Source organism: Nipponia nippon, unplaced genomic scaffold (assembly GCF_047370975.1).
Source record: "Nipponia nippon isolate SJK-2023a ecotype South Korea unplaced genomic scaffold, ASM4737097v1 scaffold_1, whole genome shotgun sequence".
In the NCBI taxonomy this organism is placed as follows: domain Eukaryota; kingdom Metazoa; phylum Chordata; class Aves; order Pelecaniformes; family Threskiornithidae; genus Nipponia; species Nipponia nippon.
Window position 1 is genome coordinate 94086524 of NW_028262290.1, and position 22506 is coordinate 94109029.

The 22506-nt window shown below is 45.3% G+C and overlaps 3 long non-coding RNA genes across 4 annotated transcripts; all 3 read left to right on the top strand.

The window, feature by feature from the left end:
• The first annotated feature begins 5463 nt into the window (after positions 1-5463).
• On the top strand, positions 5464-8143 carry LOC148057478 (uncharacterized). Its single transcript, XR_015699881.1, has 3 exons — positions 5464-5633; positions 7496-7554; positions 8017-8143. It is a non-coding gene; the product is annotated as an uncharacterized LOC148057478 (long non-coding RNA).
• Positions 8144-11728: 3585 nt separating this feature from the next.
• LOC148057479 (uncharacterized) lies at positions 11729-16258 on the top strand. 2 transcript variants are annotated; one of them, XR_015699882.1, is made up of 3 exons: positions 11729-11865; positions 13847-15261; positions 16131-16258. It is a non-coding gene; the product is annotated as an uncharacterized LOC148057479 (long non-coding RNA). The 2 variants fall into 2 exon arrangements; XR_015699884.1 differs by having other exon boundaries at positions 13847-13997.
• Positions 16259-17539: 1281 nt separating this feature from the next.
• LOC148057480 (uncharacterized) lies at positions 17540-22200 on the top strand. The gene is made up of 3 exons (XR_015699888.1): positions 17540-17655; positions 19890-19983; positions 22085-22200. It is a non-coding gene; the product is annotated as an uncharacterized LOC148057480 (long non-coding RNA).
• The last annotated feature ends 306 nt before the right edge of the window (positions 22201-22506 follow it).

Consider the following 22506-nt stretch of genomic DNA (forward strand, 5'->3'; position numbering starts at 1 on the left):
ATGCTTGGAAGAAAATGGATTTGCAGAGCTTCTCTCTTTAAATGTGTCAACATAAATGCCATCCTAGCAGGTCTTGCAGATTGCATGGCATAGGCAAATAACTGCTATTTATTGCATAGGCTGTGCAATTTTTTACCTAGCTCCTTCTGCTACATGCAGAATAGATGAAACAAATTTTCCTTGTACATTTATATAGTGCCTGTCAAGAGATGCATGCAGTGATCTCCACTAATGCTCATTTATGCCATGATTCCTTATCCAGGATTTAACCCCTCCCAGAGGAAAACTACATCACATCTGTGATACCTCTTACAAGACAGGCCAGATTCTGTGCCACCTTCTGTCTAACAGGTTACACGTGGCATTTTCCTTCCCTTTGGCCTCCCTAGTCTCCTCCTCTGCAAAGGCAGTCTAAGGCACGTCTATCACAGAGTTGTAGGAAGGAGACCTTGCAATCGGCATTAGAGAAGCCAGCGCTCTTTAAGGTCTTTCAGTCTTTAGCTATCAGCTTGTTTCAAAAGGATAGCAGCATAAAAGGGAAAAGTATTTTTAAAAAGAAGAAAAATAAGTCAAGTGAGGCTCAACAAGGAAACTCAAGTGCTCTGTGCATGGATAGCAGTAGAAACTGTGTATGTAAGCACGTTGGGGTTAATTTGATTGAGAGTTTTGATACTAAGCAAAAAAATTAAACTGTATTTCTTCTCTCCTTGCCGTCTGCATTACCACAGCTGTTTGCCCCACTGGCTTTGGGTATTCTTTACTAGTATGTTATTTAAAAACTATATTATGCCCCAACCGGTCCTCTGGATGAGAGCATCGCTTCTGTTGCTTACAGCTGTCATCAGAGGAGCAGTGCCTGTGTCTAAAGGTACCCCTATATTTTGCTGAATCAGATCCTGAGTTTCCTTCCACAGTAACATATTGCAATTCTCCTCTCCATCGCTGATCTAAATATCTCTGTTCAGTGATAAACACAAACTATATCTGTGATACAAACATTGCACGTGCATGTGTCCGTATGCTGTTTACTTGGGCAGAGCTTTTACCGCTCATGTTTATTTTTCAGAGTAAGAAAAATAAAGGTCTCTGTAGTTAGCCTACGATGACAGTTTTGCAGCAGGAGAACACTGAACAAGAAAAATGAAGACTGCAGAAGTGGAAGGAAGAAATGAAAGTTGCTCTACCGACAGGGCTACATGAATTCAGCAATGGGTGGATTAGGCTGAGTGTTATCAGTGATGATGAAACACAGCAGACTGTGGTAATGAAATATTTATGAATGGGGAAATGATACTGCATTCTGCAGTGCAGCACAGGGGAAAGTGAAATTTCAAGAATACTGTAATAGCAAAGCCCTCCATTAATTATCGAAAGCAGGCTGTAATGCCAGTTACTATGACAACAGGGTCCCCTATGTATTTTGCACCATTTGGGGGGTGGGGGGGGAGGAGGGGGCTGCTCCTATTTACTGGAGTGCATTGTATTTCTTTTTCTGTTGTTGTTGTTAATTATGTCTGTCCCAACCTGTGACTATGTGGTTAATTTCAATGATAAAATTAAAAAGTGACTATTGGCTAAAATATAGGGAAAGCCTTTAATAAGTAGTACTGGTGGTTTTATTCCGGAAAGAGCTAAAGATGCCCCTTCCCATAGTAAGGGACAGACTATTGTCATTATTAATTATCATATATAATATTAATGCATGATAATGTAATGATAAAAAGTGAAATGCTACTACAAGTATTATTATTAATAATAATTTTGACTGTGTTAGGCTTTCATCCACAAAGCATTTTAGAAGCGGTGATTAATTAAAATGTCAATATTGGCATACTAAATCCACCGCTACATTTCCAGGTGGAGCAAGGGAACGTACAACCTCTGCCCACTTATTTTTAATTACTACTTATTTGGTTTCTTAAACCCATGACCCTCTTTGAGATTTCCACTTATCCTCAGCACAGCCAAGAGTTTTTCCTGCCTCTACCTGGTGCAGTGAATGTGAGGAAAGCAAGGTACAGACCATGATGAGGAAGAAGGACGCTGGATGAAACACGTCTCAGGTCTGTGGCAACATGTTCCGTTAAAGCAGCTCTGCCAAATCTCCGCATGGCACACATTTGTGGGCAATATAGCTATAAATAGTTCCTAGACAGAAGAGGCAGAGATGTGCCCTCCAACCCCTCTGGTCCGATGACTGTAGATGCTGGGGATGGATGGGGATAATGGGCCACAGATGGTGGCTGGGCTGACCAGCTCTCACTAGATAGTATTTTCTACTGCCACCGTAAGAGGCAGAGCACTTCTCTGCATGGACCATTGCTCAGGGCCAGTCAGACATTTCTTATATTTTTCTCTTCTTATTTTTAGGCTCAGTAGTATATTTCATCAATCGTTCTCAAAGGGCTGTACAGATGTTCTTACTGTAGCTCCTTTCCAGGTGGGCAAAGTGTGCTACAGATCCATTAAATGGCTTGCCTAAGGTGATATAGGAAATCAGTAACAGAGGGAAGAACACAAGCCAAATCTCCTATTTCCAGCTTTAGGACCTTCTTCCATGGCATGCAACAAACTCCTGGTGCTCAGCTCTTCTAGGAGGGAAGGTGTTGCAAAGGTAAGAAGGGAAAATGGCTGGGAACTCGCAGTGTAAGTGCTCTCTTGCAAGCAGCTAGATGCAATAGTTTCTGTTAAACATTTTCTAATCTTACATGACAAAACAAGCCAGAAGTAGGCATCTTAGCCCTGTGCATCTGACTGGGTGCAAACCTGACTGGATGAAGAGCAAATCAAACATGGTGGTAGCAACAGGATTTCTGTATCACCACTTAATAGGAGATGCCATGAAGGACCTATTTTCTTATGCATGGGTGTAGGTCCCTACATATACCTGCACACACATGTATATAAATATATGTTTTATATGCATAGAATACAATGGACTGTGCACTATGATGCACATGGGCTTAGAGAGGAAGGATTTTGCCTGATTTTGTTCACGATGAGCTTTCTGAATGGATACGGAGGAGAAATCCGTTTATTATTTTTTTATTACTGCAACCCTCCCTGTCTTCCCCTCCTTGCAGTTCAGAGCCCCCAGCTCCTCTTTGCTTGGATGCCTTATTGCCATCCTAAGGCTGAAATCACCTGCCTTGACCCGGGTCAAGACCGGAACTAGGAGTCCTCCGTGCCCTTTAGCAGCCGGTACTTCCTTTTCTTTTGAAAAAAAAAACAACAAACAAACAAAAAAAACCCCAAAAAACCACAAACCAAAACACAGCGCTGTGAGAATGATGTGAACCCTGTAAGCAATAAACAATGGAGTAATGTAATCCAGCCTCCCATCGTCTGATGAATGGCTGCGGGAAGCCAGTGGGGAAGTCTAGGGCTCCATTTTCACTGTGATGAGAGCTGCCCCAAAGGACCGATACGGATGTGAGCTTTCCTCTCCTTGGCTCCAAGGCTAGAAGCATCCAATAAATAGCTCAGACTACAACTCACTTACTTAGAAACAACAGGGGGAAGGACAAGCCTGGTAGGTATGGGAAAGAAGAGTACGTCATATTGGTTTAACAGTTTCGTAAACTTGACAGAGAAGAAAAAGTTCTGGTAAGTGTTTGTTTAGTGCAGAAAAGGCAAGATATAGCCGTGGGCAGGGGAAATGTAATAATATTCCTCAAACACAGTGTATGAAGGTCTGCCAGAGACAGGTCAGATATATTAATCCTGCCCTGGCATGTGGGGATGGCTGGACATCCCCTGTACTTCTCCCCCGTGTCAGGAGCTCTCCATCCATCTGTGTCTTGTTGCAGGACAATGTCCGTCAGTAAGGGGCACGGCTGGGCTTCAGAGAAACCCAGCTCCAGCATTCAGAGCCATGTCGCCTCGTGTACTGTGGAAAAATCATTAGTCCCAGGGCTAATTTTAGTGTAAAGGAAATCATGCCACAAATAATTCCCTTTGCTACCTAGAGGGCACTACGTACACCTCTGTGCATTTGGCGATGTCTGCAGGCCCATACCAGAAAGAGGCTGACCTGAGGATGTCCCCTTTTCCTCTTCTGAATGCTTTTTGGTTGGCAGTCTCCTTGGGGTAAATCTTAAGAGTATGCACATGCATGTGTGTGTGTGTGCATGCGCATGTAAACTTTAGTTTAATTTAGTTTAATTGTCACATACTTAGGGTCATCAGGGTGATTGCAGGAGTAATCTGGTGGCCACGTAAACTTTGTCTTCTCTGAGATGGAAGCTGTTGTTAGCAGATATGTACATCTTTGTATGCAAAAGACAAACCATGTCCCTAAGACGCATCAGCCAGCTGAGATAAGCCTTGCCTGGCCCTCTGGGTTTGCTTTATCCAGCCGCTGCCAGCTACAGTATAAATTACCCCAACTACACAAGGATTAACCCATGAGTCAACCTGTGTCAAAAGTCATCCTTGTCTCAAGGAGGACAGAGCTGAAAGCTACCATGCTACAAAGATTTGAACCAAACCTTGGGGTCAATCTAAAACAAATGTCAAATGTCTGTAACACAAACATTTAGAAAGAGCCCAGACCAATGTTTACGGACATTTTAACCTGTTGAAGTGAGAGCCCAGTCACCAAGCTTGAGAAGGCAACCTCCGAATGGCACTAGGAAAAATAGTGTATGAGCCTCGGCAAGTGAAGGGCTGCATCCGCACCTGCCTAGCGTGTAGGAGGAGGGAGGGAAATCAGAAGGGGAATTAGTTTCTGGTTCCTTCTGCTTCTGACAGCCCCTAATGTGCTAGGGAAAAAAAAATAATAATCCTTGCATTCGACATGTTTGCATCACTCCATAAATAATGAATAACAACAGTCAGACTGAGCAGTGGCTTCCCTTAGAGGCGTGAAAGCCGTAAGGGAGGAAATCCAGAGCGGGAGGCCATAGGTTGCATTAGTGGCATTTCTCCCCCGAACTCCATGTCCTTGTTGCAATTCAGCACATGCAGGCAGCCAGCCCTGCCGAGCCCGTGGTAGGAGCCCTGTTTGTACTAAATTAGCGAGCAGAGAAGCCCCCTTCATTAACTGAGAGATTTTATGTTTGTGCTTTGGCTGTTCATTCTTTCTAGTGCTATTCTGTTCAGTTGCTGCGGGGACTGCTAAGAGATGCAGGGGAACGGGGAGCACTTAGTCAAGGGCAAAAATATTTGGATGCAGTCAACAATAAATGGAATCCCTGAAAATTATAGACATTTTCCAGAGTAGCTATTTTCTCTGCCTGTAATGTTTCATATGCTCCATGCTGAATTACCCTAAAGTGCAATTAAAATACTTTAATGTTTGAAATCTGGGAATCCTTGGTCCCACAGTCTTAACATCGTTCCTGGCTGTGAAAGAGGAGGGGAGGAGGGAGGGATTTATTCTCACCAGGCTGCAGGGGGTTTTACACCAGCAGTTTTCACCCACTTCACTGCAAATCCTTTCCGATCAATATGCAGGCGGTGCCGGTGTGTGGGAGGAAGGCAGAGGTGCTGGTGAAGCTGGCGTCTCCCCTGCTTCCAAACGAGCTGTGCAGCTGTGACACCCTCCTTCTGCAGCCCCGAGTCAACCGGCCACTCGGTGCCCTCCTTTTGGCAAACCCGGAATAATTTTATATCGACTCCTGTGGGAGGAGGTATGAAGCTAAGACTGCAGTTCTACCTCTGAAAGTTCACTTTTTTCCTTCTTCCAAAAGCAGGTAAGCCCTGACCTTTGAACGCAGAGTGAGGATGGAGCCAAGGCACGGGGTTTAGTTTGGCGCTACAAGTGACAACCAGAGATGAGATACCGGAAAACGCTCTACCCCTCTGCCAAAAAATATTGGAAAGCTGCAACACATAATACGTGACCATCAGGGAAGGAAGGAAAGTTTGCTCTTCCCTCAGCTCATGCTTGGTCCTCTTGCACTTCTGCAAGAGTGCGTACATGTGCGTCTGGATGCGCGTTACAGCGAGAGAAGCACTCAGTAAGCCGGGAGGACTCTGCATTGCTAAGCAAACATTTAGATGAGGGATATCAGGCTTTTCTTAAAGAGCGTGAGCTTAATTTAAGACTCAGCAGCCAGGCTGAGGCAATTCGCATGTGCTGGCAGAAGGCTGCCCGGGTGAGTGATGGGAGCCCCTGATACCTGGAGCGTAGCCTGCTAAGTGAGAGAGGCTACGAGTCATCATCTGGGTACTTAGGAGCAATGTCCTTTATGATCCTCTGATTCATGGGCAAGGAGTACCACATAACTCAGGGACACTTACAAAGCCCTGTGGTGCCATCCTTCAAAGTTTCGCTACAGTGACTTCAGGACTGACTCCAGGCAACTCTCTAACTCTGGGCCCGGCTGAACAGGAGCTCTGCTCAGCTCTTCGTGCTTATAATTAGTTAATGCACTTACTGCTACAAGACGAAAAGAAGCCTAGGAAAATTCAAGTGTGATCAACACTGAGCAGCAAAAAAGAGAGAGAAGAAAAAGCACATCCCTATCGTTGATGGCACTGCCCCTAAATCTGCTCACAGCTTTCTACTGCTGCTGCCAATTTTTCCTCTGGCCACGGGTCTGCCAAGAGAGCAAAAGCCGTACCTACCTGGTGCTCTTGACACTCAGATGCAAAAGGGAAAATGAGTGAGGATGGCCTATTCAGTGTCCTGCGGCTAGAGGAGTATCAGATGAGACACCTGTAATTACTGGCAAACCAACTGGAAAAGCCTAGACCTTCCGACTATTATGTTGCAGACATGGGTGTACCAGCGATGGGGGCTGGGGGCTGTAGCCCCCCATACCAGCAGCTGCTTCTAGCTAGCTAGGCCATCCTGCTCCCAGCAGCTACAGTCCATTAGCAGACTGTGTGAGCACTCTTAATAACCTAGCGCAAAGACAGGTAAGACGTGTCTGATGGTGATTTAAATAACCGAGAAGACTTGGCATGAAAGTGGGCAAGAAATGATCTTGTGATTCACCGACAGCTGAGCTGCAGGTACAGTGAGCTGCACCGCAAGGAAGGTTAAAAAATGGTAGGGACTTTAATGCTTTGAGACACCGTTAGCTCTGCGTACCTTTGTTTGTGGGCATTTTATCGGTTGAGAAAGTTTTGGAATTTCAATCCTTTCTCCATTTTCTATGCCCTAGTAAATGTCCCTCCTGCTTAATGGCATATCTACTAGGGAAAGATTAGCCAGACGAACTGTATTGGGGGGCAGCAGGTTTTGGTGCTGCTAGTACATTATCACCTCATTCCACTGCTAAAACAGTCTTCACCCAGAGTATGTGCTGAGATGTTAAGCATTTTCTGTAAAGAGCTATTTATTAAGCAGAGAGCGCCTCGAGATAGAAGTAAGTGCCTAGATTTTCTGGGAGGAAAAATAAAAATCTTTGTAGGTTAAAATTAGCTTTCAGATTGCAGGGGTGAAACCACCTGAGGTTAGAGCCTTGCTGCTTTTTAATAGGCAAATGAGATACTTCATGAAGAACTGCCTTTACGTGACTACTGAATGAGTGTTGTCTTCCAGCAGGACCTTCTGCGGCGTGAGGTGTCTCTCTCCACGGGAGGAACAAAGCGGGGAGCCAGGTGAGATTGCCGGGGAGACAATGGATTCCCTCTGCACCACGGGACACTTCGCAGTGAAGTGGGTATTGCCATTTATTGTAAGTGCCCTGTCATTAACTATTCATTGTGATGTATTAAACAGAGGGATCTCACAGGGCTCTCATGCACTTCCTCAGAAGTGTGCCCTGGCTTCCCTGAAGCATTGTTTGAGCTGAGCATGACAGCACTTGTCAATGGAGCACTTGTGGTGACATGTTTGAGAGTCCTAATGCACGCTTTAATTCTCCTCCATCGGTCTCCTGCACTTTCTTTCAAATTCAGATGTGGATTTTTCCACCACGTCCATCCCAGAGGATGAAAGCTGTTTGCTACGGTCTTTGTTCTGCTCTTTGCCTTCGACGTGAGCTGGTCCCTGGCTGTCTGTGCACCAGCCCTTTACCAGAGTGTGTCTTAGCTCATTTCCCTCTCCATTTTCCTTCCCAGAGGATGTGTCCTGGCTCCAGACACTGAGGACTGGCCGCCATAGCAAGGACAAGGATGACCAGAGGTATGGACCGGCTTCCTCAACAGAAGCAAATAAATTGGGAGTCTTCAGCCTCTGAGACTGAAAGGAGGTAGGGTGGAGGCTTGCTGGAGCCTGAATAGTGTGGAGGGGAGAGCTGCAACAGTTTCAGACAGTTCCTCACTCTTTCCTTCATACTATGGGCCATACACATAAGCTAGCATGTGGCAGGCTCAAAGCCTACACAAGGAGGTAGTTCTTCACACCAGAGAGCTAGGCTGTGGGAACTCCTTGCCACAGGAGGGTGCAGGTGCCGGAGGTTTATGTGGGTTCAAGGGATCATGAAGCATGGTCACAGAAGAGAAATCCATTCAGAGTTATTACATGCAGAGGCTATGTCTCTGAGAGAAGCCCCTGCACTGCAAGTGACTGAAGGCTTAGAAAATATTTGAGGTAGTATCACTCTATGCTTGACTCATTTTTATGCTCCTTCCCGGGCATTTGGTTTCGGTCACTGGGGGAGACTTGGGTAGATGGATGTCTGATCTAACACAGGGTGGCTCCTCTTGCGTTCACCCTGTCATTACCACAGTTCAGTCTCCTTTAGAGTGAAAAGACCGAGGCCGAACTACCTCACAATGTTCAGTAGGAACTAGGCTAGTGAATACATCATCACAGCAGGGTAAATCTGCTGCCACTAGCTACAAATCTGCTCCTCTTCCAAGCACTGACACATTTGGACCTGTGGTACTCTTTTTACTGACAGAAATTTTTCTCAGCATCTACTAAATATTGGATGCTTTATGTGCCTGAGGTATTATTAGTTCTGGAGTACGGGAGGCCTTCCCTTTTCACTGGCTGTTGAACTTAGCAGGCACCACTCACCGCAGACAGGACCACTGAGGGGTCTCTATTATACTATTATCATTTTTTGTTATGTGTACTTATTGTGATTACTAAATTATTATAGTTTAGTTCAATCATAGAATCATCGAATGGCTTGGGCTGGAAGGGACTTTAAAGATCATCTAACTCCTATGGGCAGGGATGCCACCCACTAGACCAGGTTGCTCAGGGCCCTGTCTAACCTGGCCCTGAACACTGCCAGGGACAGGGCATCCACAGCTTCTCCGGGCAACCTGTTCCAGTGCCTCACCACCCTCTGAGTAAAGAATATTTTCCTAACATCTAATCTAAATCTCCCCTCTTTCAGTTTGAAACCATTGCCCCTTTTCCTATCGCTATCTGCCCTTATAAAGAGTTATATTAGTTACGATAATGTTAGTTATAATAATGTTTATATTTCATATAAGTTCTTATTTAACCCTTGGTTTTCTGTTGCACTCGGTGACTTCCCTGTGCTGAGGTTGACTTATGTCCGTTGGCAAATAGTCTCTTACAGCGCAGTTCAACACCTCAGAACCTTGTAGGACATGATACCTTCCTGGACTGGAAGGGAAGGAATGAATATCAGAATGTCAGTGATATTGGGGTGTGTTACCAGGGCCTGCCCAACCTCCCAGGGTGCCTTGGTCCTTCTGGCATCATCAAGACCCCCAAAGAACTTGAAATGCAGTTGGTGCAGGGGAGACAGCTAATGAGGTGGCATCAGCTGTGGCATCAGCTTCATTGTCATGAACACTATCTCCAAAAGGGCTGATTTATTTTCTATGCTGCCTATGATGCATGAAGCAGGGGCCTGAAAATCTATTTTAATGCCAGTGAGTGGTGTCAGGTGAATATGAGCTGGTGTCAGGTGAATATGAGCTGACACAGGAATCCAGACAATTAGAGCAGCTTCCCTTGACCCGATATTAGCAGAGGGTTTTCTGCAAGTTGTGATAGATGTAGATCCTCAACCATTGATTTTTTTGGTACCTGTCCACGAATATTATGATAAAGTGTTGTTTTTGTGAGGGTATTTTTTTTTAAAGAAGAGAGTCGAGTTGCTGCAGCTTTGTGAAATATTGGTGATGTAGTTATCTATGAGCTTTCTAAGCACCGTGACACACAGAGCATTAGAATTCATCATGCTTGTTATTGTCCTTTTACAAATGACTTTATGCCAACCAGTCAAAGCTTGGGACTAAAAATGCAGCTACACAGAAGTAGCCGCACACCATCTTCTGTGCAAAGGGTCTGATTTCATTATAAATGAGGTACTTCCAGGGACCATGGAAATGAAGTTTTTCATGAAGCAGATAGGGGATGTGGACTCAACATTGAAGTCCGGAGAGGACTGCAAATACAAATGTGACGGGGGGTTAGGAGAAAATATTTGTCAGTGAAAGGTAGTAAATGTGTGTCCAGAAACACAGGAACTAGGGAAAGCAGAGAGATGCATTTTGGTTTGAGAAGACTCCCTGATGACTTCATGACACCCCTTCTAAGCTTGACTGAGCTTTAGGACTAATGGATTCTTTGCAAATAGGTTCACCTGCACCTGAAGTCTTCTATTTTCCTCTGACAGCACCACCTTTTCGAAAGACTCAATTGGCTGACTTAAAAAATATTTTTTCCATTATTTCAGTCCTGATTATCAATTCTGTTCTCTGGGGTAAATGGCCCTGGATGTACCCTTTTCTCCTCTCGTCCCTCTATTGTGTCTGTCCAGGAATTCTTTCAAGTTTTGGCTTCATTTTCCTCTGTCACACCTGGATGAATTAATCATTGAAACATCCAGCCATAAATACATAGTGTCGCTAGAATTGCCAGGGACCCCTTGCACAGCCAACAAAGCTCCCAGAGACAGCAGGGTGAGGGGAAAAACCCCTTAAGGTACCTCAGGAACTGAAAGTGGAGTGCTTGTGGCAGCCAAGACTGAACTAGCTTGTCTGAGAGGCAAGTCTTATTAATCAAGGCTTGGGGCTGCATCTGACTCCAAAGGACAGTAGTGAGTCTCCGTACTGCACCATACTGCATAAATGAGGGGGTAAAGGTGCTCAGATTTCCTGCACTGAAGTATACAGGGTGAAAGACTTTGGTTCAGATCTTCCATCAGTGTAATCAGAATTCGATCATCCCTGTTCAAGGGGTTAATCCAGTGTAAAACTAGCCAAGGTGCAGCCAACATGTGCCTACTTTCATTGTGGGGAAATTTATCTTTTATATCCATGAGGGAGTTAAAACAAGGGGAAGACTGTACCCTTTAAGTGGAGAGGATATTACAGCCAGTGGGTGATTGCTGGACAGGTTTGTTGAGTCCTTATCCCAACACTACCGGCCTGAGGAAGAAGAAATTTCATTGGAGAAAAAAATCTGAGTCTCACAGCAGTGAAGTGGGATGACACCTAAACCCATTAGTTGAATTACCTTTTTTTGAAAACTGCAGATAAACCAGAGCACATTTTAAGGCAGAGACTTTAAAAAATCTGAAAAATTGACACCAAAGCCATGGAAGTGAGGTGTAAAGACCTTGCCTTTATACTTGTACCAAACATCTGGTAGGAACAGAAGAGGGATACCTCTTGTCTGCAGCTGGGGGAGGATGGCATTGCTGGGGCGATGTGTGCCACCAGGGAGAAGTCCTACCCAAACACGCTCCTGCCTCCCTGGGGTGGTTACAGTGAGCCCTCCTGCCTGAGAAGGTGCAACACCAGGAGCAAAATGTCAGCATTTTCAAGCCATTTTGTTTTGGCAAGATCTGCGTGACTGATGGCATCTTTTTATTCTGCCAGACACCCGTTCCACAGAGAGAGGGGTAAGAAATAGCACTGCGGGTGATGAAAGCCCCATTTCTTCTGTCATCCACCAGTGGCCAAGCAACTATGTGTACTGCAACTGAACGGGGACCCACAGGTTGGACAGGCAAATGTGCAGGACTTGCAGAGGTAAGCAGTGATGGAGGGCTAGACAGGAGGTCTTATGCCATGATCGATATCAGAGACAAAGCATCAGAGTCTCTGGCGCATGTCATGACCCAGATAAACTGCCAAAAAGCAGACCAGGTCATATACAAGATGTACATGTCTCAGCAACACTCTGTTTAGCACAGGTTACTCTAGGCTTTAGGTACAATTGGTGGAGTTATCATTAATTATCTTACCCCCATCGTCCTACTCTACCCTGGCTAAATTAGCTGCTTCAATCACTCCCACTCTGTCAGATTTCTTTCTTATTAATTGTCCTCCAGTGTTTCACTTAAGATGTTATTATGCTTTTCAGGGCAAAATAATTTTCTGCCTTCTATACAGCAGTGAGAACTCCCTCTCCCTGCTTATTCCCTGATCTAGCCTTGCTGATACTTTCTCATTTCATCATACAATCAGTGGGGAATATTAATCAGGGGATGGTGGGGTCTTTTTCATTTGGATTGCAGGCAGTGAAATGCACTATCTTTAAGTCGTAAAAAGTATGTCCATAAGCAGCAGAAGCAACGAGATGTAGTTTCCTAAGGACCTGTCTAGAGATTGAACTCTGCTGTCTAGTAAGGGCTGTGTTGAACTGCTGTTTTCCCCTCGGTGAGATGATTAATAATGTTTGTTTTCACTACTCAGTGACTTTTATTTGTTAATTATATAGGAACTTCAGATTTTTTAAATCTTTCCCACTCTGTCAACTGGACAATAGCTTCAAAAGTGTTTGTGGAATGGACTGTCTGTGACAGAAACACAGACGTGTGATCAATGAGCTTAGTAGTGGACCTAGTTTCCTTAGGAAATAAGTCTAAAAATTTTCAGTAAAAGCATGCTTATTGGCTTGCTCAAACAGGGTAGGTGGTAGGATACACAATGTCTTAATTATTAGTGCGCTGGATAACAGTATATACTCTTGTCTCATCCTGGCTAGAGAAATAAGCCTTCAGCTTTCAGTGGTGGTAAAGCTACTGAAGAAGAGTGAATTGGAATGGTTTCCTCCATCCCAGCTTGGCCTGCCAACAAAAAAAATGTGCAGCCACACATTTTGCAGAATCCTTGTGAACTATATAAAACATCATTATCAAAATATCTCTAATGGCTAAAATCACGGTGCCCAAGCAGCTCTCTGGCATGTTGCTAGGGAGTGTTTCAATCCCAAGGGGATTTCTGGGAAAAGTTTGGGCCAGTCGCATGGTAGATGTTTCTGTGTGAGCTCCTGTATTTCCACAGGTATTGCTTTCACAGAGCAGAACTGCAAAGCAGACTCTTCTTAGAGCTGAGGAAATCAGTCCCTGGTGATGGACATAATCACATTGCTGGCAGTGTGATCTGCCAGGAGTTCAGCAAATGGTATCAGAGCCAGCCCCAGCAACTGTACTTTATTTCTTGGTGGTTATAGATTGTAAGAAGAAATGCAGAGTGGATCTTATCACCATTGTAAGCACCATAGATTTAAGTGAAGCTAGGCATTAGGCTAATCTCATTTTTTTTTAATGTTCACTGCATTTATCCACATTAAGAACAAAAACTATTGCTATTCAGCGTTAAAAGAAAGGTGCATCTGTTCTGCTATCCCATTCCTGACAGTGGCCAACAGAGGATAATGTGGAAACAGTGGACAAACAGAGAAAACATATAGGGATGCAACCCCAGGATCCAACAAATTGCAGGTCAGATGTTTCCTAAGGCAGATGTATTGTCTTCGTGTTTAACATTTTTCTTCCAAGTAGCCACCCGGTCCTTTTTGAACCACGTAAAAATTAGAATCCACAGCATTCCATGGCAAGGAATTCTACAACCTCATTAGGCACTGGGTGAAAATTATTCCCTCATGTTTGTTTTGAACCTGCCAGCTTTGCTTAATGTCCCCTGCTTCTAATCCTGGGAGGGACAATGACTAACCAATCCCTACCCCTGACAAAGGCATCTGTTTCTTCTGTTGCTGTTTTTCCAGGTTCTTCTGTGTTCTCACCAATCTCCTTGTACTCAGCATTGCTGATTTTAGAATTAAAGGCATCAAGTCATCACAAAATAACTTGCCTTTTGTCATGGATTCCCAACCAGGAGAGCAGGACCCTCCAAATCCAAAAGTGTGCCCAGCAATGGTGCGTCAACAGCATCTCTCATGTATCTTCTCAGCAAAAGGAGCTCTGGCAAATGGGAGCTGCTAAGCGTTTGGAGGAAGACAACCCTCGTTAAAACATTGCTGTGGCACTTCGCAGAGGTGGTGCTAAATGCATCACTCTCTGCCTTGTGCAATGTTTGTGTGATTTCCAGGGATATAAGGGAAAGCAATTTGTACTGAGACTCTTCAATCAACAATAAAAAGCTATTATACAGCTGGAATACTTGGCCAGTGTTCTCGGTGCAGCTGACAAGTTATGAACAGCTGTGTTGCAATATGAGAAACATAATCAGACTCTGTAGTGAAGATGGTTGAGGGGCAGTCGTTTGCAGAAAGTAGGGCAGCCTCATGTTTGCACAGGAGGCTGCTCGCTGCTTTGCATACGTCGTGATGCCAAGGAAAAGTCTCTGCTTTGCAGGGACACTGAACCTGGGAGTAGCATCGCTAGACCCTCTAAAAGGGCACCAGACTCAAGATGGTGTGACTTTGATTTAGTGAATTCCTAATTGTGCAGAAGAGCAGATTTGTTTTTACACAGAAGCTTTTAAGCTGTGATGCTGTTTTCAATTGCTTGTCTGCTGCAGAGAAGAAAAAATAGGGAAGACCAGCAAGTGGGTGTGACAGCTGGGTACCTGGACTTTGGAAGTATTGGAAAAAAGCTGCCTGCTGCTTCATTTTCAGCCTGTTGCTGCACAGATTGAATCTGAAATTGGGATTTAAACAGTGAAATCCCTACCTAGTGTCAAGTCTGACAGTCTGCTGCATACTGTCTTGCTCTGATACATCTGAGCTCCCCTCTCCTCACTACCAGTTTCTGAGGTAGAAGAACAGCCCTTGGGATGCCTCTTCTTTGTAATTCAGGGTGGAGCCTGATAGCGGGAACGCTACTTACCCTCTGCGTTTATCAGGGTGCGACATTAGTAGGCGGCGGAGCAGAGCCCCTGCTCGGAAGCTCCCTGTGTGACTGCAGCACAGACTGGCAGGAGCTGAAGAATAGTTGGAAGCTATTTCTGTTATATCGCCTCAGAATGAGATATATTTTTAACAGCCTTTCAGCAGTCAGAGCTCACATCCAGAACTGTAGCAGGAATGTAGGATGGACAGCAATTTTCCCTGCTAGCATCTTTCGGTCTCAGTCTGGAGAGGTCTGGTTTTTGGTCCCCATGTTCAGTTCCATTTGTGCCATCTGGGCATTCCCTTTAGGGCAGCCACCTGGGGAGTCAGATTTTGTGAACAAATGCCAGGTGTGTATTTCTCAGAGAAGAGTCATCAGAGGTTGAATATTTGTAGTTGCTCCCAGGCTCCAGGGTGTGAATATGTCATCTAGATGTAAAAAGCTCATATGTTATGAATCCTGTAAACCACTGGTTCCTCAGTCTTAGACACATTGCTATTGTTTCCATTTGTTTTGGTCAAGCTACAATGTAAACGAAGCTACATCTTGTTGGTCATGCAAATAAAAAGAACAGATTGGAAAATCCTTAGGGCAGAGGCTGTCTTTATTGGGCTCACACACATCCCTGAGAGGCAATGCCTCATAATTAATTGCTAAATAATTAATAATAATATGAAGCAGATACTACTCAGGAAGTAATTAACCTCCTTATGCTTACAGGGAAGTCCTATGGAATGGAAGAGTAATTAAAGGCTCTTTAAACGACACAGAAAAACTCCCACTGACTTCAGTTGGGGCAGGTTTAGGAATTGAATCCAGTAGGATTTCCTCAGATATAAAATAAAAATAACTTTTTTCCTGTAGGTAAAATTTCCAAATCTGATATTTTTGGTTAGTCTATACAAGTGTGCAGCCTGGATGAATAAATTTATTTTCATTTAATTTATTTTAGGATAGTATGAAGTAGTTAGTGATAAGGTATGCTGGAATATTCCTTGGAAAGCAAGCAGGTGGCTAATTCATGTTGGAATAGGGGATTCGTACAATTTTATTCAGGCAGTATCATATAATGGACAAAAGTAAGGCCTGGATGGCAAAACTAGTTTGCAAGAAGTATCTTTAGGTAACATGATCCATCCACTAAGGCACAGAGAGTTTAGCATCTTTTTTTGTTCATGCCTGAATGAGACTTTTGCCGTCATTTCAATGTTCCTTCAGATGAATTCACACAGTCAAGCAGAGGAGATATGCATTTTCTGGGACTTTGGAGCTGTCATTGCTGGGAGAACTGAAAACATCAGCTAAGAATATCAGGTCACACAACCACTTGATATTACTTAATCAAGGTAAGCCTTACAATTCTTGATTCATAACTTCATTGGTCTCTTCTTGCAAATCAAAACAAAAAGAAAGACACAACCTCCCCAAACTCTTGCAAGGTATTTTTAAATCAGGGTGAATTTCATCATTCCCAACAGCGTTCATAATGTCCCCCCTTCGAGGATGTGTCTCAAAAGCATCTTGATGCACTGATAATGAACACCGTCTGGTTTTCAGGATTCACCAGTGTCCTTTGTAAGTCCTTCAGTTTTTCTTTATCTTCTTATTATACAGGCTATTCTTTCTCTCCTGATACCAGGTAAAGGTGATTGCATTATGCTGCTTTTGTCAAATGCATGACAGACAGTATGAGAAAATGTCAGTCATTTTCGTTCGGTCTTTGGGGCTCTGAGGAACTTTTGGCTCTCATGAATCTTTCTATTTTGTCACCTCAGATGTACATGGCAAACTTAGAGGTTAATGCTCTCTAGTAGTGCAATGGAAAATGAAATTGCCTTATATTCTCCTGAAGCCACTTTTGATGGGATCTTCTGCATGGCATGACTTTACCACTTCAGATAATCCACCTTATCTGCTTTCCTGCCCTGGTGCTTAGCCCCAGATAAATTGTACCAGCCATCCTCGAGAAGAGGGGTGGCCCAGGGCTATGCCATGTCCCTGGTGCAATCTAGGGAAGCCCACTTGGTCCCTGCACTCCCTATCACCCTTCATCAGTGGAGCTCAACCAGCAGCTCCAGGCTTAGCCCTGCTGGAGCCCCTGGTCCCAGCCCAGTGCATTCAACCTCCAACTCATCAGAGGAAATCTCAGCCAGGTCGTTCCTTCTCATCTGGGAGGCCAAGAGGCCTCTCCAGTCCTGGTTGTCCTGCTGCCACAGGCCAGCTGTCCCTTCTCCTTTGAAGATCAAGTGCACAAAGCTTCAAGGGGCTGCAGAGGAAGAGCAGAGAACAATTAGTGATGGAAGACACTAGCAGGTGCCCTGCATGTTGAAATCTAGCCCAAGTCCCTGGATCACCCTGTAGTGAGCTTTGGAGAGAAGTTCCCCAAACATCTTTTTGCCTGCTGCTTGTGCCTGATCTGTTTTCTGTGACCTCTGTGGTGAAAAGTGCACATCACTTCTCTGAAATTTAGAAGACAGATGATTTTAAGTGCCCCTGAGGACACAGCTTGTTGACATGGGGCTGATATGGTCACTGGCAACTTCCCCATCTTTAAGTCACCTCCCAGTATGAATCTCTGAGGCTTCAGTGTGAAAGGCTGCATTTTAATGGCATGCTCTCACACAGGTCATGGAGAGGGCTGGAAGCTACCAACCCTGGAAGATGCTGCAGCAAAGCCTGCTTCTCCTCACCAGCCTGGCTCTTCTACCCTGCTCAGTAACTGCTCAGTATGGTAACAGACCAAGTAAATTTCTACAATTTCTTTTAATGCTTGGTGCTGCTCTAATATCAAGGCTTAATTTTAAATCTCATTCTGCCCAGTGCAGTATGAACCCACTGTTTTAAAAAAAAGTCCTTCTCTACAGGGTTTATAGCTCCAGCTGAGAAACATTTCTCCTTGGAGATGCATTGCCGAACATTTGGCCAGGCACAGGTAATTGAGAAAGGTTTGGAGAGGTGAGGCAGGCACCCACCTGCCAGCAGAGCTCCCTGTGACAGCCCCACTCAGAGCTTGGGCTCAGGGTCCTTGCCGTTTAACAGCCTTCAGTGATGGTGTAGCAGGAGTATTTGATAAGTGTACTAGTGAACATATTTCCATTTAGAAGATGAACATCAACACTCAATAGAAGATAATTAAAATGATGTAAAAGGCGACCTTGAAAAGATTAATTGACGTTCGTGACAACTTGGCTTTCCCTCACGTTTCTCGAAACACAACCTCCTAGTCTGGATCCATAAAAACCTGCTGTGGTATTTCAAGGCAACATTTTACTTACCCTTCTCTGAGTCAGCATTTGACTGTTGTAGATAGGAGTTCGACCTGAAAAAATGAGTGATCAGTTTAAATATATAAAAAAAGAGTGGTTAGGATTTTCAGAAACTTTTAGGTGAATTAGGGTCCTGTTTGCTGGTGTACTTAATCTGACCAAGTTGCTAACCACTGTGGAAAGGACAGCTGTGTCCTCCTCCTTCCCCCTTGGCGCACTGCTGCTTTTCTGCCAATTGAACCATGATGCAACTGCTAATGAGATGAAGTGATTGAAAACACACCCCCATGCCCCTGCCCAGATTTATTTTGCAGTGGTGTCATCCCACTGCAATTGCAGAGTCTCTGGATCCAAAGCAAGAGAGCTGGAAGAAACATGGGGGGAGAGGGTGGGACTCTGAAACAGCCCGCAAAGTGCTGCTGGTCCTATTGAACACCATTGAGACATTTGCTCTCTTGAGATGTACAGGCTTATGAAAATCCTAGTCTGGAGCCAACTTTCACCAAGGTCGTCTCAGATAAGAAAGAGCTTCCCAGCTGAGTTTTGTTGAGGTAGGAGCTGCGCGCTGCTGTCGTGGCTGGGAGCAGGGATAGTCAAATGCAGCCGCTCTGCAGGACAGGGGGAGCACTGAAAGCTATAGGATCTCCCACAGAAATGCAGTTCTCTGCTTAGACATCACTCTTGTTTCCATCCCAAGGGCAATAGGCTAGTTAGTGAGGTACATCTACCTGACAATACGTTATAGCTCACAGTCAGTGTGACAAGTATCGAGCTAATCTGTACTAATTATTAATACTACATGTGGATTTGCCCCATCCTGGTGGCTTAAGAGTCATTAGGATTAAATGCCAGAGGAAGACATAATGTCCCTGGTCACTGGATGGCATCCAAACAGCTTGAACAGGAAGCAGAAGAGGGTGAGGTAAGGAAAAAAAGCCCCCAGCAGAGGGGGGGGAGGGCTGAGGTTGTGGTGGTATGATAGATTTCCCTGGAGGGAAAAGCAGTTCAGGATATTTCCTTCCTTCTGGCACCTCTGCTGCTGTTCCCAGTGCCCCAGCACTTCTCTCCAGCCAGGCTGGAAACCTGGTCACTGAAGTGACCCAATTTACAAGAACACACCCAAACCTCCAACCTCGCATGCCACAGCCACCGCTGCACACCAGCAGAGAGCCCTTGGAGCGCTAACAAACACCTGAGGGCCACTAACATCTGGTGTCACCACATCCCTGCTGCAAGGGTCATCTGGTCCCAAGCCGCCTGAGGGCATTCGTGCTGTTCGGTGAGCCTGCTTGCCTGTACAAAGCTACTCTTGTGTGCAAGCACTTGCAGGATCCAGCACCCCATTTGAATTCAGGTGCTCAGTAGAGGGATCCACACTGTAAAATGTTGGCCTATAACTTCATAAAACCTCTTAAAATTATTTTTCACCTCCAGGCCACTGATGCTTCAGTCCCTTGTTGCTGAGGCCTCTCTGTTTCAGAGTGTGAGGGACCCGTGTTCCCCCAGGCACACACCTGGTGACAGTAGCAGCCACTGTACGTGCTAGCAGAAAAATATGGCTTGAGTCTCCAGTTCCCACCCCTAATATTTATTTTAATGTTTTGTTCTGACTTAAGATATTATTGTATAAATGCTCTATCAGTGCCCTAAGGGGGTGTTTTAAAGTGTTTTGATTCCTTTATGTTTTCTTTTTATTCTGTATGTCAAACAGCACGGCTGAGAGCCTAATATAGAGCCTAGGAAGACGGGAAGGTCCCAGCATCACCAGGACTCAACCCTCCCTGCAGCAGCAGGTGGCTGAGAAGGTGAGTTTTGCCTGGAGAGTAGAAGCAGGGGTATTCCAGATTTTCAGTAAGAAATCTCAAGCAGGATTACATTGACTAGGGCCTCATGCATACAGCAAAAATGTCAGTGGTAAATCACAAAGTAAATTAAATGAGAATAGACATCTAGTATCAGCTGCCTGTTTCACTTGGGGCGTAATTTTCCAGCCCCACGCGAAGTAAATCTTTCCCTTCTCTCAACCCTAACACTAACGCTAACCCTATTCTGGGCCTCAAAGTAGGGACCCCATCCTCTCAAAAACTAAAGGTCCTCAGGGGTGATTATTTTTGCCACCCTCAGGTTCCTGTGCCAGCCCCTGCCCAGCACCACACCAAGTGTAGCTCTGAGCTTTCTCTTCTCTCTCTCTCAACCCTAACCGTTGACTTCTCAACCCTAACCACTGACTTATTTACCCATAAAACAGGGTCCCCACTGTCCAGATCCACAGTATTCCTTAGAGATGAATTCTGGTATCAGCCCTCAATTTCCTTGGGCATCTTCTTTCAGCCCCACTGACACGTCCAGTGTAGGCTGGAGGCTTTCGCTTTTCCTTTACTTTGGCCCTCACCATAGTTTGAACCCTAAAAACAACATCCCAGCCCTCCCACAAACTAAGCATTCCTCAGCAGAGGGTGCTTTGTCCGGCTTTCATTCTCCTCATGTCCTCCTGCCAGCCCCCATATAACCATAGCTCTGGGCTTTCAATTCTCCTGTCCCTTAAGGAGCAGCCCTGCTCTTGCTGCTCCCTGACATAGGCTGCAAACTCTACTCCACCCTGAGCCTCAGTTTGCCTCAGAGGAGAGTTCATAAAATCACAAGATGGTTGAGGTGGGAAGGGATGCCTGCAGTTCATCTCGTGCAACTCCCTGCTCATGCAGGGCCAACTAGAGCAGGTTGCCCAGGACCACGTCCAGACAGCTTTTGAGTATCTCCAAGTAGGGAGACTCCACCACCACTCTGGGCAACCTGTGCCAGTGCTTGGTCACCCTCACAGTGAAAAAGTGTTTCCTGATGTTCAGAGGGACCCTCCTGTGCTTCAGTTTGTGCCCATCGCCTCCGGTCCTCTCACTGGGCACTAGTGAAAAGAGCCTGGCGCCACTGTCTTTGCACCCTCCCTTCAGGTATTTGTACACACTGATGAGAGCCCCCCTGAGCCTTCTCTTTTCCAGAGTGAACAGTCCCAGCTCTCCCAGCCTCTCCTCATATAAGAGATGCTTCTGTCCTCTTTGCAGCCCTTTGGTGGACTCTCTCCAGTAGCTCCCTTGTACTGGGCAGCACAGGACTGGACACAATACTCCAGGTGTGGCCTCACCAGTGCTGATCAGAGGGGAAGGATCACCTTCCTCAACCGGCTGGCAATGCTCCTCCTAATGCAGCCTAGGAGACTGTTAGTTGAAGCTCCTGCCTTTCCTTTGGCAGACCCTTCCCAGCCCTGTTCTAGCTGTATCTCTGAGGGGATGGGATTTATTCAGTCTTAAGAATAAAAGGCAGAAAGGGAATTTTATTGCTGTTTGCAGCTACCTGATGGGAGGGTGTAGAGAAGATGGAGCCAGGCTCTTCCCAGAGGTGCACAGTGACAGGACAAGAGGCCACAAGACACAAGCTGGGACTTGGGAAACTCCAGATAGCTCTTAAGGGAAAAAAACTTCACAAGGTTGGTCAAACACTGGAACGAGTACCCAGACACACTGCAGGATCTCCATCCTCAGAGATATTTAAAACTCAGCTTGCTGAAGCCCTGAGCAGCTTGACCTAACTTTAAAGCTGGCCGTGCTGTGAGCACGGGGATAGGGTTGGATGACAACTGGACATCCCTTTCTACCTGAGTTAGTGTATGATTATGCTATTACATACCTCAGTCTTTGTAAATTTGAGGCCTAATCAGATTACCTAGATGAGAACAAGGTGTTGTGTCTTTAGCAGCAGATTTAGCCTTTGCAAAGCCTGCTCAGTTTTGAGCAACGGGACCAATATCTAAACAATTGCTGGCCCACTAACACATAGCTTTCCAGCACCTAATGACACTAGGAAAGTATTGTAACTGACCCAAAAATCTAACCCTTCAAAATTTTCCTCATACAGTTTTTCAGACTTAGTATGGGTGTCCAACTTCATACCTTGCCTATCCTGTGCAGTTTAAAGGAAGCGGGGAAGATGACTCAAACTCTTTAGAAAATTGCTGGCATGGTAATTGCGAGGGGAAGGAATTTCCACGCCTGGAGGTAAAAGTTGGGAAAGTCCCAAATAACCCAGTTGCTGCTGCCCCTTTCCATGAGCGATGCAAGAGCCCTTCTTGTCTTCATCTTCTCCTCTCTCACCCATAAGCAAACTAAAACCTCCTCAACATTGCCCATTTTGACTGGAGGCATTGGATAGATGCTTCCTCATGCTGTTCTGCTGCCTGCCAGTGACCTGACATCCTCACTGGCATTTTTGCTTTTCACACAAGTGACTCCAGAGTCTCCCAGCATTGGGGGTGGGGGTGGGGTGGGGGGTGTGTATTC